The sequence below is a fragment of the Engystomops pustulosus genome, chromosome 7 (genome assembly GCF_040894005.1).
Source record: "Engystomops pustulosus chromosome 7, aEngPut4.maternal, whole genome shotgun sequence".
Taxonomy (NCBI): Eukaryota; Metazoa; Chordata; class Amphibia; order Anura; family Leptodactylidae; genus Engystomops; species Engystomops pustulosus.
Genome location: NC_092417.1, coordinates 14,357,202 through 14,371,371, shown reverse-complemented (window position 1 = coordinate 14,371,371; position 14,170 = coordinate 14,357,202). Strand labels below are relative to the sequence as shown.

The window sequence follows — 14,170 nt, the reverse complement described above, 5'->3', positions numbered from 1 at the left end:
TGTAATAAATGTTGTTTAACTGAGAATCTTCATCTGTATACAGTATAATTGCCAATTTCCTACAACAGCAAGTCTGTTATTAAGATATTTACCACAAGCAGCGCGACCGATTCACTGGTTAATCCTAAAAAGACTCCTTCCATATATAACTGGCTTTATTGCCCGTCAACCAGAGGACGCAGCAGCATGTTTGTCAGACATACATGTCCTTACACTGTCTAGACTTTGTTTCATCTCAATTTTTTCCCTTACTACAACCTCATACACAAGGAGCGCGGTGTAACCCCCTAAGAATAACATTTCGCTACTGGTTTAATTCATTTTACCAGATTTTTGGGATAGTGACCAAGTAATTTGGCCACCTTCCTAAAAACGACACCTGCGGCACCATGGAATATTATAACGAAAGATGGTTACACAGGGAGTCTCTCATACAGAAACTCTCCCAAACAGATATCATCTCCAAAGACCACTGTACAAATAATCCAATCTTCAGTGAAACCCAAACCCAGGCAATGACACGCCAATTCCTTTCCCTAGAAAATCTCCTAAAAATCGAAATACGACACACAGTAGATATAGCATTCCTTAATATATATTTGTCAGAAAACATAGCCCCAAGAGGTCTACGAATGCCTTTCCAGTCCTCCTTTCCTGATGATTTGGCCTTTACCAAAGAATGGGAATCCTTTATGGACGACTGTTCCAGAGGCATGCTACTCAGACTCATTGAAAAAAGGTCTAGGATAATAGAATCCACCACTGTTTCCATAGACAACACACGTCTTGAACTCGAGACATGTTCAACCCATCCTGACTACCAGAGATTGAACCATTCCATTTCACAAAGACTGAGGAACATCGAAACTGACCTCATCTCAAAGAAAGCACACAAGCTTCAAAGGGATAGAGCGGAATATAAGAATAAAACACATAGAGCCTGGCACCCCGATACTGACGAATTAGAAATACTCCCCTCCAAAGCTAAACCTGTCCCCCAAACAAAGAATGTAACTAAACCCCAGACAGTAAAATCGAAAGATCCATCTATACCAGCCCTTCTGGATGTACAAGTCCCACCACCAAAGAATAGCCGGAACCCTTCACACAACAGAGGAAAAACTTTTCATAACCAAAACCTTAGAAAATCTAGACCCGACCCACCCTCAACCTACCCTCCACCTGCGTTCAACAAAACCAAAACTATAGAAACAACCATTTCCCCAAAACCCCCAGATACAAATAGCCTCAGGACCACCTCTTACCCCACACGAAGCCAGGACATTCCTCCCCAAAATACTCCCACTAGTCCTCCCTTTCCACTAACCAACCTAACGGTCCACCCAGAAACTTCTCCTGACCTGGAAACTCTCCAAGACACCACTCAAAATCTCCAACAGCAAAGCTTAGAATTTTTCAATCTCAACCTTAATCTCAACCAAGACCTTTCTAGTAGTCTACTCCCCTCTTTTTTAGACCTTCCCCCTGCTCCAAAGGAACCACCTCTGGCTCCAACATCGGACTCCCTCGTCCCCCGACTAGAGAGCCCCAAAGCCACTTATTCAATATTCAGTCAACCATTCACTGCTTTAAAAAGAAAAGAAAGACCAGGGGAAAAAGAGGAGGAAGAAGAAACATCACTAACAAAAAAGAAAACCACTCAATCAGTGGTACCAATAAGCCAGTAAAAATCTTTAACCTATCAGACCACCAACTAACGACTGATGAACAAAGCGTGTTGAGCAAAGGCCTATCCTTTTGCCCCACAAATAGATCCAAAGAGTTAGATCTCTTCGTTGATCTGAATAACTTCATAAGGAAGGTCACTCTCAAAAGACACTTCACTATGAAAGAAATCAAAAGCCAATTCGATACAGTCCTCCCTACCGAACCCACCCAAGATGCTGAACAAGCTATGGGTTTTATCCACACCCAACTCAAGCCGAAATCCAACTTTAACCCAACCCAAAGCCGAGGCCCCTTCATTGACACCTTCTATGCATTAGTCTCCTCTGACCTAAGAACCATAAAAAGACCACACAAACAAATATCTAACTTGAACAGAAAAGAAAGAGAGGCCCTCAAGAATCTCATGAATAATTTGGAAATCATCATAAAACCCGCCGACAAGGGTGGAGGCACAGTTCTACTCAAAAGGGACGACTGTATCCAAGAGTCCCTAAAAATCTTATCTGACACGGAATATTACACTCTCCTAAGCGAAGACCCAAAACAGGACCATCTGGCAAGACTTACCGATCTACTCAATGGAGCCCTTCAGTCGGGCATCCTAAACAAAAAGGAATATCATTATTTACTTCCCAAAAACCCGAGGACAGCAGTCTTTTATTATCTGCCAAAGATTCACAAAAATCCTACCCATCCGCCGGGACGTCCAATTATCTCAGGTGTAGACTCCCTAACCTCAAATCTCTCTGAATATGTTGACATCCTACTTCAGGATTATGTCAAACTTCTACCAACTTATCTCAGAGATTCAACTGATCTCATCCTACAACTGAAAGATTTCAAATGGGAACCATCGTACTATCTGGTAACAATGGACGTGACCTCCTTATACACCAATATCTCTCATTCCCTAGGGTTACAAGCAATCCTACAAGTCCTACAGAGTGACCAGAAAATGCCAACCCAACAGGTTGATTTTCTATTACAGAGCATCCACTTCATATTAAACCATAACACCTTCGTGTTCCAGACTTCCATCTACTCCCAAAAAAGAGGTACAGCCATGGGGACGAAGTTCGCCCCCAGTTACGCAAACCTCTTTATGGGGGAATTTGAGAAATACTTCATCATGGGCAATTCAGAATTTAATAAAAAGATCAAGATGTTTAAAAGATACATCGACGATCTCTTCCTAATTTGGGACGGCACGGAACAGGAAGCCCGTGACTTTCTACGAATTATCAACACCAATACTTGGGGCATTACCCTCACCCTAAATATTTCACCTGCTCGCATTGAATATTTGGACCTACTAATTACATTGGATCCCACTGAATCATCACTCATAACAGAAACATACTTTAAATCCGTCGACGTCAATAGTTTTTTAGAATACTCCAGCTCCCACCACAAGAAATGGCTTAACAACATCCCATACAGCCAGTTCAAACGTCTACGAAAAAATTGCACGTACAAACCGACCTACAAAGAACAGTCAGGAATTCTCAGACAACGGTTTTTACAAAAAGGCTACCCCTCCCAAATCATTAAGGACGCCTATCAGAGGTCCAACCGCCTCACCCAGGAGGATTGCCTACTTCCTTCCATTAAACAATCCAACTCAGAGACAAACCGGAACCTCAACTTTATCACCACTTATTCGTCTGACCACATAACTATCAGATCAGTTCTGAAAAAACACTGGCCTATACTCCTACAAGACCCCTATCTGGCTAAGACCCTCTCCGAGAACCCTATGCTTACATTCAAACGAGCCCCAACTTTAAAAACACTTTTGGCACCAACCAAGATGCGTACTACCACCAAAAACGCAACTTGTAACTCTCAACAGGACACCCTATTTCCATCACTAAAGGGTACTTTCAGATGTAACGGCCCCAGATGTATGACTTGCGCAATTATGCAACATAAGACACAGACTTTCACATCAAACACTACATCTGAAACATTTCCGATACAGTCCTTTGTTAATTGTGCCTCAGACTTTGTTGTCTATCTATTAGAATGCCCCTGCTCTCTCCAGTATGTTGGACGCACAATCCAACCCTTCAGAGAGAGAATAAATACCCACCGCAGCAAGACAAAAGCAGGCTACCTACTACATAGCGTCTCCAGGCACTTCAAATTCCACCATGATAGGGACCTCTCCCAAGCTAAGGTCAGCATTATAGAGCAAATTCCGAAACACCACCCAAACAGATTAAATCAGCTTACCATAAGAGAAAACTTTTGGATATTCAAATTGAATACCATGAGTCCATTTGGTTTAAATGAACTGTTAGAAAAAATCTGACTGTTTTTAGAAAAAATCCGACTACATCTATAAAGACACTTATAAAGATGATACATACCTAAACTCCTCCATCACATAACCTATAGACCTTTCCTAAATGTGAGCCTTCTCAGTGCAACTGGCACCTCATTCAATGTCACTCCATACTGGTTCTGTCCAATTTAAGTCTAATCCTACACACTTAAGTCTATTTTTCCTCTATTTTTCTTTTATGAAGCTAAGAGTCATAATTTAACCCTCCCCATCCCCTTACCAGTCCCCTCCGATATAACAATCTGCTATCCGCACCAAAGTCCAGTTCATCCCCGCAAGCACATCAGACTACAAAATCTCCCACGCACTACGCATGCGCGCCTTCCCCCAATACTATTTAAACCTCCGTCCGGCCACCGGCAGACATCAATCTGTCAGCTGCTGCCAGCCGGATCGGACGGAATACCAAGTGAGTCTCTCTCTCTCCCTTTCCTTACGCTCTCCACCAAGACAGCGTTTCCCTCATGATAATTTACTATGTCTTTCCGCTCATCAGATACCTCATACCACCGGTAATTTCTCACCCAGCATTCCTCCCCCAGTCTCCAGTGCAGAGGTCAGTCAATACACATTACTCACAGTCTTTTCCCCTATCATCAAGTGTCTTTTATGACACGTTATTTTCCCCTCTCCCATTAGCAATCAGCTTACAGTCCTAGCGCAGACTCTCAAGTAAGAGAGGTCAGTATCATTTAAACATCTTTTTATTTATTTATTTATTTGCCCACACTTAATTCTGTTTTCTATTGCTCTACTTTACATCAATTTAAGATATTATTAAATGAATTTTTAATATATGTCACCACAATTTTTAATATATGTCATCACAATTTTTAATATATGTCATCACAATTTTTAATATATGTCATCACAATTTTTAATATATGTCATCACAATTATGAATATATGTTTATTAATTGTGTATTTATTTATTTATATATTTACATATCTCTATACCATTTATGAATTTATATATTTATATATTTTTATACCATTTATGAATTTATATGTTTTAAAACACAAATGTACTTTTATCTATTCTCATCTATTGTTGTTTCTAAAAAATGGTTTTATATAAGCATGATGATTACTTTTATTCATGACATGTATATTACGTATAGTTCTTACTACTGTGATAATCTACTCTTTATAATGACTTGTAGCTGCGGCTCCAGGTACTACTCATCATTTCTACATGTTACAGAATCTTCTGGACCTGAAGAAGGGGCTAATTCTGCCCCGAAACGCGTTGTCCGTTGTACCATTTATATATATATATTCTTTTACTGATACCAAAAACCTTGATGTAATAAATGTTGTTTAACTGAGAATCTTCATCTGTATACAGTATAATTGCCAATTTCCTACAACAGCAAGTCTGTTATTAAGATATTTACCACAAGCAGCGCGACCGATTCACTGGTTAATCCTAAAAAGACTCCTTCCATATATAACTGGCTTTATTGCCCGTCAACCAGAGGACGCAGCAGCATGTTTGTCAGACATACATGTCCTTACACTGTCTAGACTTTGTTTCATCTCAATTTTTTCCCTTACTACAACCTCATACACAAGGAGCGCGGTGTAACCCCCTAAGAATAACATTATAGGAAACGGCTGGATAATATTCCTTTCAGCCAATTCTCTAGAATTAGAAAAAACTGCAGCAAGGATGAAGACTATAAAACAGAGTCAAAAGTCATTACACAGAAATTTATAGAGAAAGGTTATCCCAAAAAAACAACAAAAACTGGTAATAAATGCTTACCGTATTTTTCAGACTTTAAGGCGCACTATCAATAAATGCCCACTAAAACATCTAGGTTCATATATAAGGCACACCGGATTATAAGGCGCACCTGATTATAAGGATGAATGACCAGCAGGTGGCAGACCTGTGCACAGTTCAAGGCAGCTGTTGTCTGTAAGTGAGGTTCATATATAAGGCGCACTGGACTATAAGGCGCACCAGATTATAAGGCGCACTAATCAATAAATACCTGCTAAAACATCTAGGTTCATATATAAGGATGAATGACCTGCAAGGGGCAGGCCTGTGCACAGTTCAAGGCAGCTGTTGTCTGTAAGTCCGGTTCATATAGAAGGCGCACTGGATTATAAGGATGACCAGCAGGTGGCAGACCTGTGCAGAGTTCAAGGCAGTACATGTTGTCTGTACAGTGCGGTTCATATATAAGGCGCACCAGATTGTAAGGCACACCTGATTATAAGGATGAATGACCAGCAGGTGGCAGACCTGTGCACAGTTCAAGGCAGCTGTTGTCTGTAAGTACGGTTCATATATAAGGCGCACTGGACTATAAGGCGCACTGGACTATAAGGCGCACTGGACTGTAAGGCGCACTGGACTATAAGGCGCACTGGACTATAAGGCGCACTGGACTGTAAGGCGCACCTTTCTGTGATAGTCCGAAAAATACGGTATACAAGAAACCTCAAGAAAAAGACTACAATTGAAAACAAAAGTGAAAGATCTCCATAGAAAACAAAAAATATGAACAAAATGTCCTTACAACATACGACAAAAGAAATAAAGCAATTAGAAAAATACTCACCCGATACTGAAACACGTAAAAAAAAAAAGAGATCCCATCCACAAAGATGATCTCCCAAAAAATCCACTATTCACCTTCAGGAAATCCACTTCCAAAAAAAAAAAAAAAATACATTGTGGCTCCAAGCTGCCTTCGTGCTAAAAAAACTAGAGGTACACCAAAAAAAAAAAAAAAAACCTCACTAAAATACGAACATTCAGACGCCACCAAAGGAATTGCCTCTGCTGCAGAATAATAGAAGAGGAAAAAAACACAGATACAATTGTATAAAACAGCGCAGGAGAAACCTTCAAATGTAAACAAAAAATAACGTGTAGTTCATCTTACGTAATATATCTAGTCACATGTAGCTGCGGTCTCCAATATGTGGGCAGGACGTTACAATCATTACAAATGCGATGGGCGTGGATTTAAAACAAAAAAAAAGTCCGCCTTGGTCTGCACCTTGTGCCTTACGTATCATTGTTTCCCAGATGTTCCGAGCGACTTTTCACTTATATATCACTTTTTTGGCTTATTTTTGAGACTTTTCGGGTGCAAAGGAAGTTGTTTTTTTTTTTTTTCATGAACCCGATTTTAACATGTAAATTGGAATTATTGCACATGCTTTAAATGTTGAAAAATTTTGCAAAGTAACCTGTTTTTTAAAAAAAAATCTGAAATTTTTTTTGCATTTACATTTTTAAAAAATGTATGAGTTAATGCTAAGGGCGCGGTCACACGTAGCAGTTTGCCTTATTACGTTACTGTTAACATTTGCATTTACAAAACACAATATAAACGCAACGCTAACGCATGTGTTAACATTGTGTTTACTATGCGTTTTGTAAATGCAAATGTTAACAGTAAAGCAAATCACCTCTCCTCAGCTGTTGTAATAGCTTTCAAAACGCGATCAAAGCGCAACATGTGACCAAAGCCTCATATGTCGTCATGTCCCTGGGGTGTGACTAGAGTGTTTAACCCCTTACCGACATGTGAAGTAATACTACGTCACATGCCGGATTCGGGTGCATGGAGAGGGCATATTGCAGCAAAGGATTACCGGTAACACCTGCAATTGTTGCCAGCACCGGTCTCGGGTGTTTTCCTGCCGATCGCCGCCACTTGCCACAGATCGTCGCTCCCCGTGACGTCATCGCGGAACGGCGATCCGTTGCCATGACAGCCTCGGGTCTTCCGAAGACCCGAGGCTACTTCGTGTTAACCCATTCATTAGAATGTGCTATCAGCACATTGTAACGAATGAGGAGTAAAATCCCCATATACTGCCATACTGTAGTATGGCAGTATATGATAGGATCAATCAGACAACCTAGGGTTAAAGTACCCTAGGGGGTCTGAAAAATAGTAAAAATTAAAAAAAAAGTTAAAAAAAAAATTATAATAAAAAAGCAAAATTCAAATAACCCCCCTTTCCCTAGAACTGATATAAATATAAATAAACAGTAAAAATCATACACACATTAGGTATCACCGCGTCTGAAAATGCCCAAATCAAAATATCAGAACGGTTTTTCACTGTTTAACCCCGTAACGGAAAATAGTCCCCAAAGTCAAAAATTTTTTGCCATTTAAAAAAAAAATATAAAAAATTCTATAAAAAGTGATCAAAAGGTCGTTCAATCCTAAAAATTATATAATTGAAAATGTCATCAAAAGTCGCAAAAAACAACAGTACACCAAAGTATAAAAAGTTATTAGCGCCAGAAGATGGCAAAATCCCTCCCAAAAAATTTTGTACAGGAGGTTTTAATTTTGGCAAATGTATGAAAACATTATAAAACCTATACAAATTTGGTATCCCCATAATCTTACCGCCCAAAAGAATAAAGTAGACATGTCATTTGGAGCGCTCAGTGAAAGACGTAATATCCAGGCCCACAAGAATATGGCACAAATGCGTTTTTTTACCAATTTCACTGCATTTGGAATTTTTTCCCGCTTTCCAGTACACGGCATGGAATATAAAATACCAACATTTTGAAGTGTAATTTGTTACACAGTAAATAATCCATAACACAGCTCTGTACATGAAAAAATAAAAAAAAGTTATAGATTTTAGAAGGTGGGGAGTGAAACATGAAAAAGCAAAAACGAAAAAGGGCTGTGGTGGGAAGGGGTTAATATTGTTTTAAGTACCGTATATTTTTTTTATAAAACCTTATCAGAATAGCTCCACAATACTCTTACGATCGCATCATACTATGATTGCTATACTATTATATGTACCTACCTTAGCATTATTATAGTAATGTTAGGAGACATATTTTTGAGAAATATTCTAGATAATACAGTTCTACCATAATCACAATACAACAGCAAAACATCACCTCGGAGGACAAGATACTTGATTGGCAAAGGCACCTGTCAATCAAGTTTTGTAAATCCGCTCCAAACTGCCAGTTTTGCGAGCACCAATCTTCAATGTTACTTGGCCAGACCTGAATTCAACCCCTTCACGCTCCGTGGCAGTTATATCCGCCACGGAGCTGTGAAGGGTGTATGAAGAGGGCTCACGGGCTGAGCCCTCTTCATACAGAGATGGGCTTTGCTGTTGCTGTTAACCTGTTCCCTGCGGGCGGCACTGTAAGCATGGCAGCACATGGGCGCCGCCATCTTACCTCCGATCGTCGCTCCCCTGAACGTCATCAGGGGGCGGCGATCAGTTGCCATGGCAGCCTCGGGTTTCGTTTGACCCGAGGCTACATGGTTTCTGCCTGCTCATTGTAATGTATAGTGAGCACAAATGCCATATACTGCCATACAGTTGTATGGCAGTATATGGTAGGAACGATCGGACCATCTAGGGTTAATGTCTAAGAAATAATGTCTAAGAAATAGTGAAAAAAAGAGAAAAAAAAAGAAAAAAAAAAGAAAATAATGTCTAAGAAATAGTGAAAAAAAAGAGAAAAAAAAAAGAAAAAAAAGGTGAAAAATTAAAAGTTCAAATCACCCCCTTTCCCTAGAACTGATATAAAATATATAAAAACAGTAAAAATCACAGACACATTAGTTATCACCATGTCCCAAAATGCCCAATATATAAAAATATAAAAAAGCGGTTACGGCCGGCGGTGACCTCCGAGATGAGAAATGGCGGCCAAATGTACGAAATGCGACTTTTACACCTTTTTTACATGACATAAAAAATGTTAAAAAAAAATATCAAAATGTCGCACAGTTTTCAAAATGGTAGCAATGAAAACGTCGCCTCATTTTGCAAAACATGACACCTCACAGCTCCGTGCACCAAAGTATGAAAAAGTTATTAGCGTCAGAAGATGGCAAATTGTTTTTTTTTTCTTTTTTGTACACATTCGTTTAATTTTTTGAAAATGTATTTAAACGCAATAAAACCTATACAAATTTGGTATCACCGCGATCGCACCGAACCAAAGAATAAAGTAGGCGTGTTATTTGGAGCAAAGAGTGAAAGTTGTAAAAACTGAGCCCACAAGAACGTGACGCACACTTGTTTTTTTTTTTTAATTTTTCCACATTTAGATTTTTTTTCCGGCTTCCCAGTACATGGCATGGAATAATAAATAACATTACGGGAAAGTAACATTTGTTACGCACAAAACAAGCCCTCACACAGCTCTGTACTCGGAAAAATGAAAAAGTTATGGATTTTTGAAGATGAAGAGCGAGAAATGAGCGAAAATACCCTGCGTCCTTAAGGGGTTAATAGGGTCTGCACTAACCTACATATGACGTACTATTCTCTATACAAGGTGGGTGTTTGCTGCATATTGCCCTGATGATGTTTGTGCCCCTTGTGCAGCTCCTGCTCAGACTTCAGGAGGAGATGTATATTTTCAGTGGATGAAGGAAAAAATGTCTGCTGTATTTGAAGAGATGAGTTCAAAGAAAAAGAAGTCTAAAAGACATCATAAAACGTAGAAAACCTCATAGGCAATCATCTTCTATATCTTTACCTTCTAGTAGCTGCTCAGAAGCCCAGATAATTTCTGGGGAAAGCCCTGAATCGGAAGGTTCTGGGCCAGATGTATCTGAGGATTTTTTTCTGTTTCACAAAGATAAAACCTCTAAATTGATCAAGGCGGTTAAAAGTGTAATGGAGACAGATGAGTCTCATAATGACTCTGTTAACCAAGATGCACTTTTTTATTTTCCCAGAAAAAAAGCCAAAGTATTGCCTAGTCATCCTGATCTTAAAGTCCTCTTTGAACAGGGTTGGTCTAAGCCTAAAAAAGATTTGATTTGGGGTCTCGTTTTCGAGCAGTATACAAAATCGACCCTAAAGAATCTGAAGAATGGGAATTGCCTCCCAAGATTGATATCCCAGTGGCTAAACTATCTAAAAAATCTATTTTTCCTGCAGATGAATCTTCTTTACTTAAAGACCCTCTTGACAGGAAAGCTGACGCTATGCTCCGCAGAAGCTATCAACTCTCAGCAGCCATGGCTAAGGCATCTCTTGCTACTGTGCCTGTTGCACGAGCCTTAAGATTATGGCTAAGCCAGATTGGTCGGGACATTTTGGATGGAGTCCCTAGAGAAGAAATTTATGAGAATTTGTCTTCTGTTAAACTTGCAGGCGATTTTCTGTGTGATTTTTCTCTTGACTCTTTAAAACTTGCATCTAAGAACATGCTAACGGCTAACTCTGCACGTCGTGCCCTGTGGATAAAGCCCTGGACAGGGGATGTAGCCTCCAAACATCACTTCTGTTCACTTCCCTTCCACCCATCTTCCTTGTTTGGGAAAGACCTGAAGGAGGTGTTGAAGAATCTTAGTGAAGATAAGGGGAACTCTTTTCCACAAGTAGCCAGTACCTCCAAAAAACCGAGCTTTCCACCTAGAAAAGCAAGACCGGAAAGACCTTTTCGTGCATTTCGTAACCGACGTAGAGGAGTTTAGAAGTCTAAAGACAGAACTGTCTTCCACAGTAAAAAAAACGAGAAGCCTGACTTCTGACGCCATGCCAGGTCTGTCTCCAGTAGGTGCAAGGATGGCAGACTTCGCTCACTTATGGACAGACATCACATCCGATGCTTGGGTACTGTCCGCAGTAAAAAACGGATACGCTTTGGAATTCGACAAGATTCCGCCAGAAAGATTTTCGAGTACAAAAATCGAGAAATCTCAGATCCTTCCCTTGTTGCACGAATTTATCCAAAAAAGAGCTCTAGAAGAAGTCCCTTTGTCAGAAAGAGGAAAAGGAGTGTACTCCGCCATATTTGCTGTACCAAAGCCGAACAACAGGTGGAGATTAATTATAGACCTCCGCTATCTAAACAGATTCTTGACCAAAATTGCATTCAAGATGGACTCCATAAAATCAGCCACCGCCATTCTACAGCAAAGCAACTACATGGCCAAAATAGACCTAGCCGATGCCTATCTCCACATTCCCATCAGGAGAGGTCACAGAAAATATCTGAGAATAGCAATTGTGACCAATTCAAGAACTCTTCACTACCAGTTCACCTGTCTGCCATTCGGCATTACATCAGCCCCTCGCGTCTTCACCAAGACCACCATAGTTCTGGCGGCTGCACTGAGACTTCGGGGGATACAGATCGTGCCCTATTTGGACGACTGGCTGTTCATAGCAGAGAATCAATCTCTCTTGAAACTTCATCTTCAGATGACAATCGATCTTCTACAACAACTGGGTTTCCTAATCAATTGGGAAAAATCCCTTCTTATTCCAACAACCAGAATTCAGTTCCTGGGGTATATTCTCGACTCGTGCAGTATGACTATTCATCTTCCTCAGGAGAGAATCTCGAAAATCAAGCATTCCGTGCACTACCTTATCAAGACAAGATGCACAACGGTCAGAACAGCCATGAGGGTCCTGGGTCTGATGACTTCAATAATAGAAGCAGTTCCTTGGGCAAAGGCACATTTCAGACAGCTACAACTCAACATTCTGGCTGTTTGGAACAAATCTCCAGCAGGATTCGACAAACCGATTGTACTAACTCCTCAGACCAGAGTCAGCCTCGGTTGGTGGTTGAGGAAGAATTTGGCGTCCGGCAGATCTTTACGTTTTGTTCAACCCCAGATCCTGACAACCGATGCCTCATCCTCAGGTTGGGGGGCCCACCTCGGCAATCTTTTGAGCCTATACAGGAAGCTTCTCTCAAATGTTTATCGTGGAAGACCTTCTTTTTAGTTGCCGTTTCCACTGCTAGAAGAATTTCAGAGCTGCAAGCCCTATCCTGCAAAGAGCCATACTTACAGATAAGACCAGACTGCATCATACTAAGAACCGTTCCATCGTTTCTTCCTAAAGTGGCCTCAGTTTCTAATTTAAATCAGGAATATTATCTTCCAGCTTTGTGTCCAACTCCTGCTAATGCTCATCAGCAAGTTCTGCATCTTCTGGATGTTAGAAGATCCGTCTTGACTTATCTAGAGAAGACAAAATCTTTTAGAAAATCTGAATCTCTGTTTCTCCAATTTCAAGGTCCAAGAAAAGGGATGAAGGTCTCTGCAGCCTCTCTCTCTCTCGATGGATAAAGCAGAGTATTTCTATGGCTTACAGAGCCTTGGGACAACCTTCACCTTTACAGATTAGGGCTCATTCTACAAGATCTACTGCTACTTCCTGGGCAGAGTATGCAATGCTCTCTATAGATCAGATCTGTCACGCAGCTTCTTGGACTTCTTCTAATACTTTTGCTAAACATTACAGGCTGGATGTCTCCTCAGCTGGCTCAGCCTTTGGCGTATCGGTGCTATCTACAGTGGCTTCGAAAATTTGTCCCCCCCTTTGATTTGCTACCTAAATCCCATCAGTGCTGCCTGTAGGACGAGAGGAAGATCTAAATTTTGCTTACCTGAAAATTTCTTTTCCTCGAAGTCCAAAGGCAGCACTATTATATTCCCTCCCAATAAAATAATTTTTTTGCTGCATAAAACACGCCTCTTCCTTGACTCCTAGGATACTTATAGGGCAGTCGGTTAATTGATTTATTGTTAATTAACATTGTTATTGTGTTCTTCTGTCATAATTAGGACTCCAGACTCTTACCCATCAGTGCTGCCTTTGGACTTCGAGGAAAAGAAATTTTCAGGTAAGCAAAATTTAGATCTTACAGTCTATGTCAGCAGCATTTTCTGCTAAGGGGAGCAAAATTTTTAATAACAACTAATTACACATTAGCTTATATTTTGAGTGCCATTTGTATATGAATTATGCTGATTCCTGGAATACCCCTTTAACAATGTGTCTCAGGTTCCACCAGTTTCTAGCTGGAAAACACTACAATGGTGCAGTATAAAACTGTCGTTTCCTACTTTAGACCTACTTTTAGTTGGTCTAATCTGTGCGCCAGAATGTTGGGCACACGGACGATTTCCTGCAAACCACGCCCATTTCTCACATGACCACACCCATTTTCCAGAACGGCACGCCCCTTAATCGGACAAGTCGGAAAAGTGCCAAAATAAGGTCTAAAAGCCTTGATAACTGTCATGCAAGGCATTTTGTTTTTGGTGTAAAACCCCCAGAATTGTGGTGCAAGTGCATTTATAAATCCCCCTAAGGTCTTAACTTTGCCCCCCCCCCCCCCACCAT

At 40.4% G+C, this 14,170-nt stretch overlaps 1 long non-coding RNA gene across 1 annotated transcript; it reads left to right on the top strand.

Moving 5' to 3' along the window:
* Positions 1–4,372: 4,372 nt before the first annotated feature.
* Positions 4,373–5,296, top strand: LOC140068661 (uncharacterized). Its single transcript, XR_011848513.1, has 4 exons — positions 4,373–4,445; positions 4,533–4,592; positions 4,676–4,717; positions 5,241–5,296. It is a non-coding gene; the product is annotated as an uncharacterized lncRNA (long non-coding RNA).
* Positions 5,297–14,170: the final 8,874 nt, after the last annotated feature.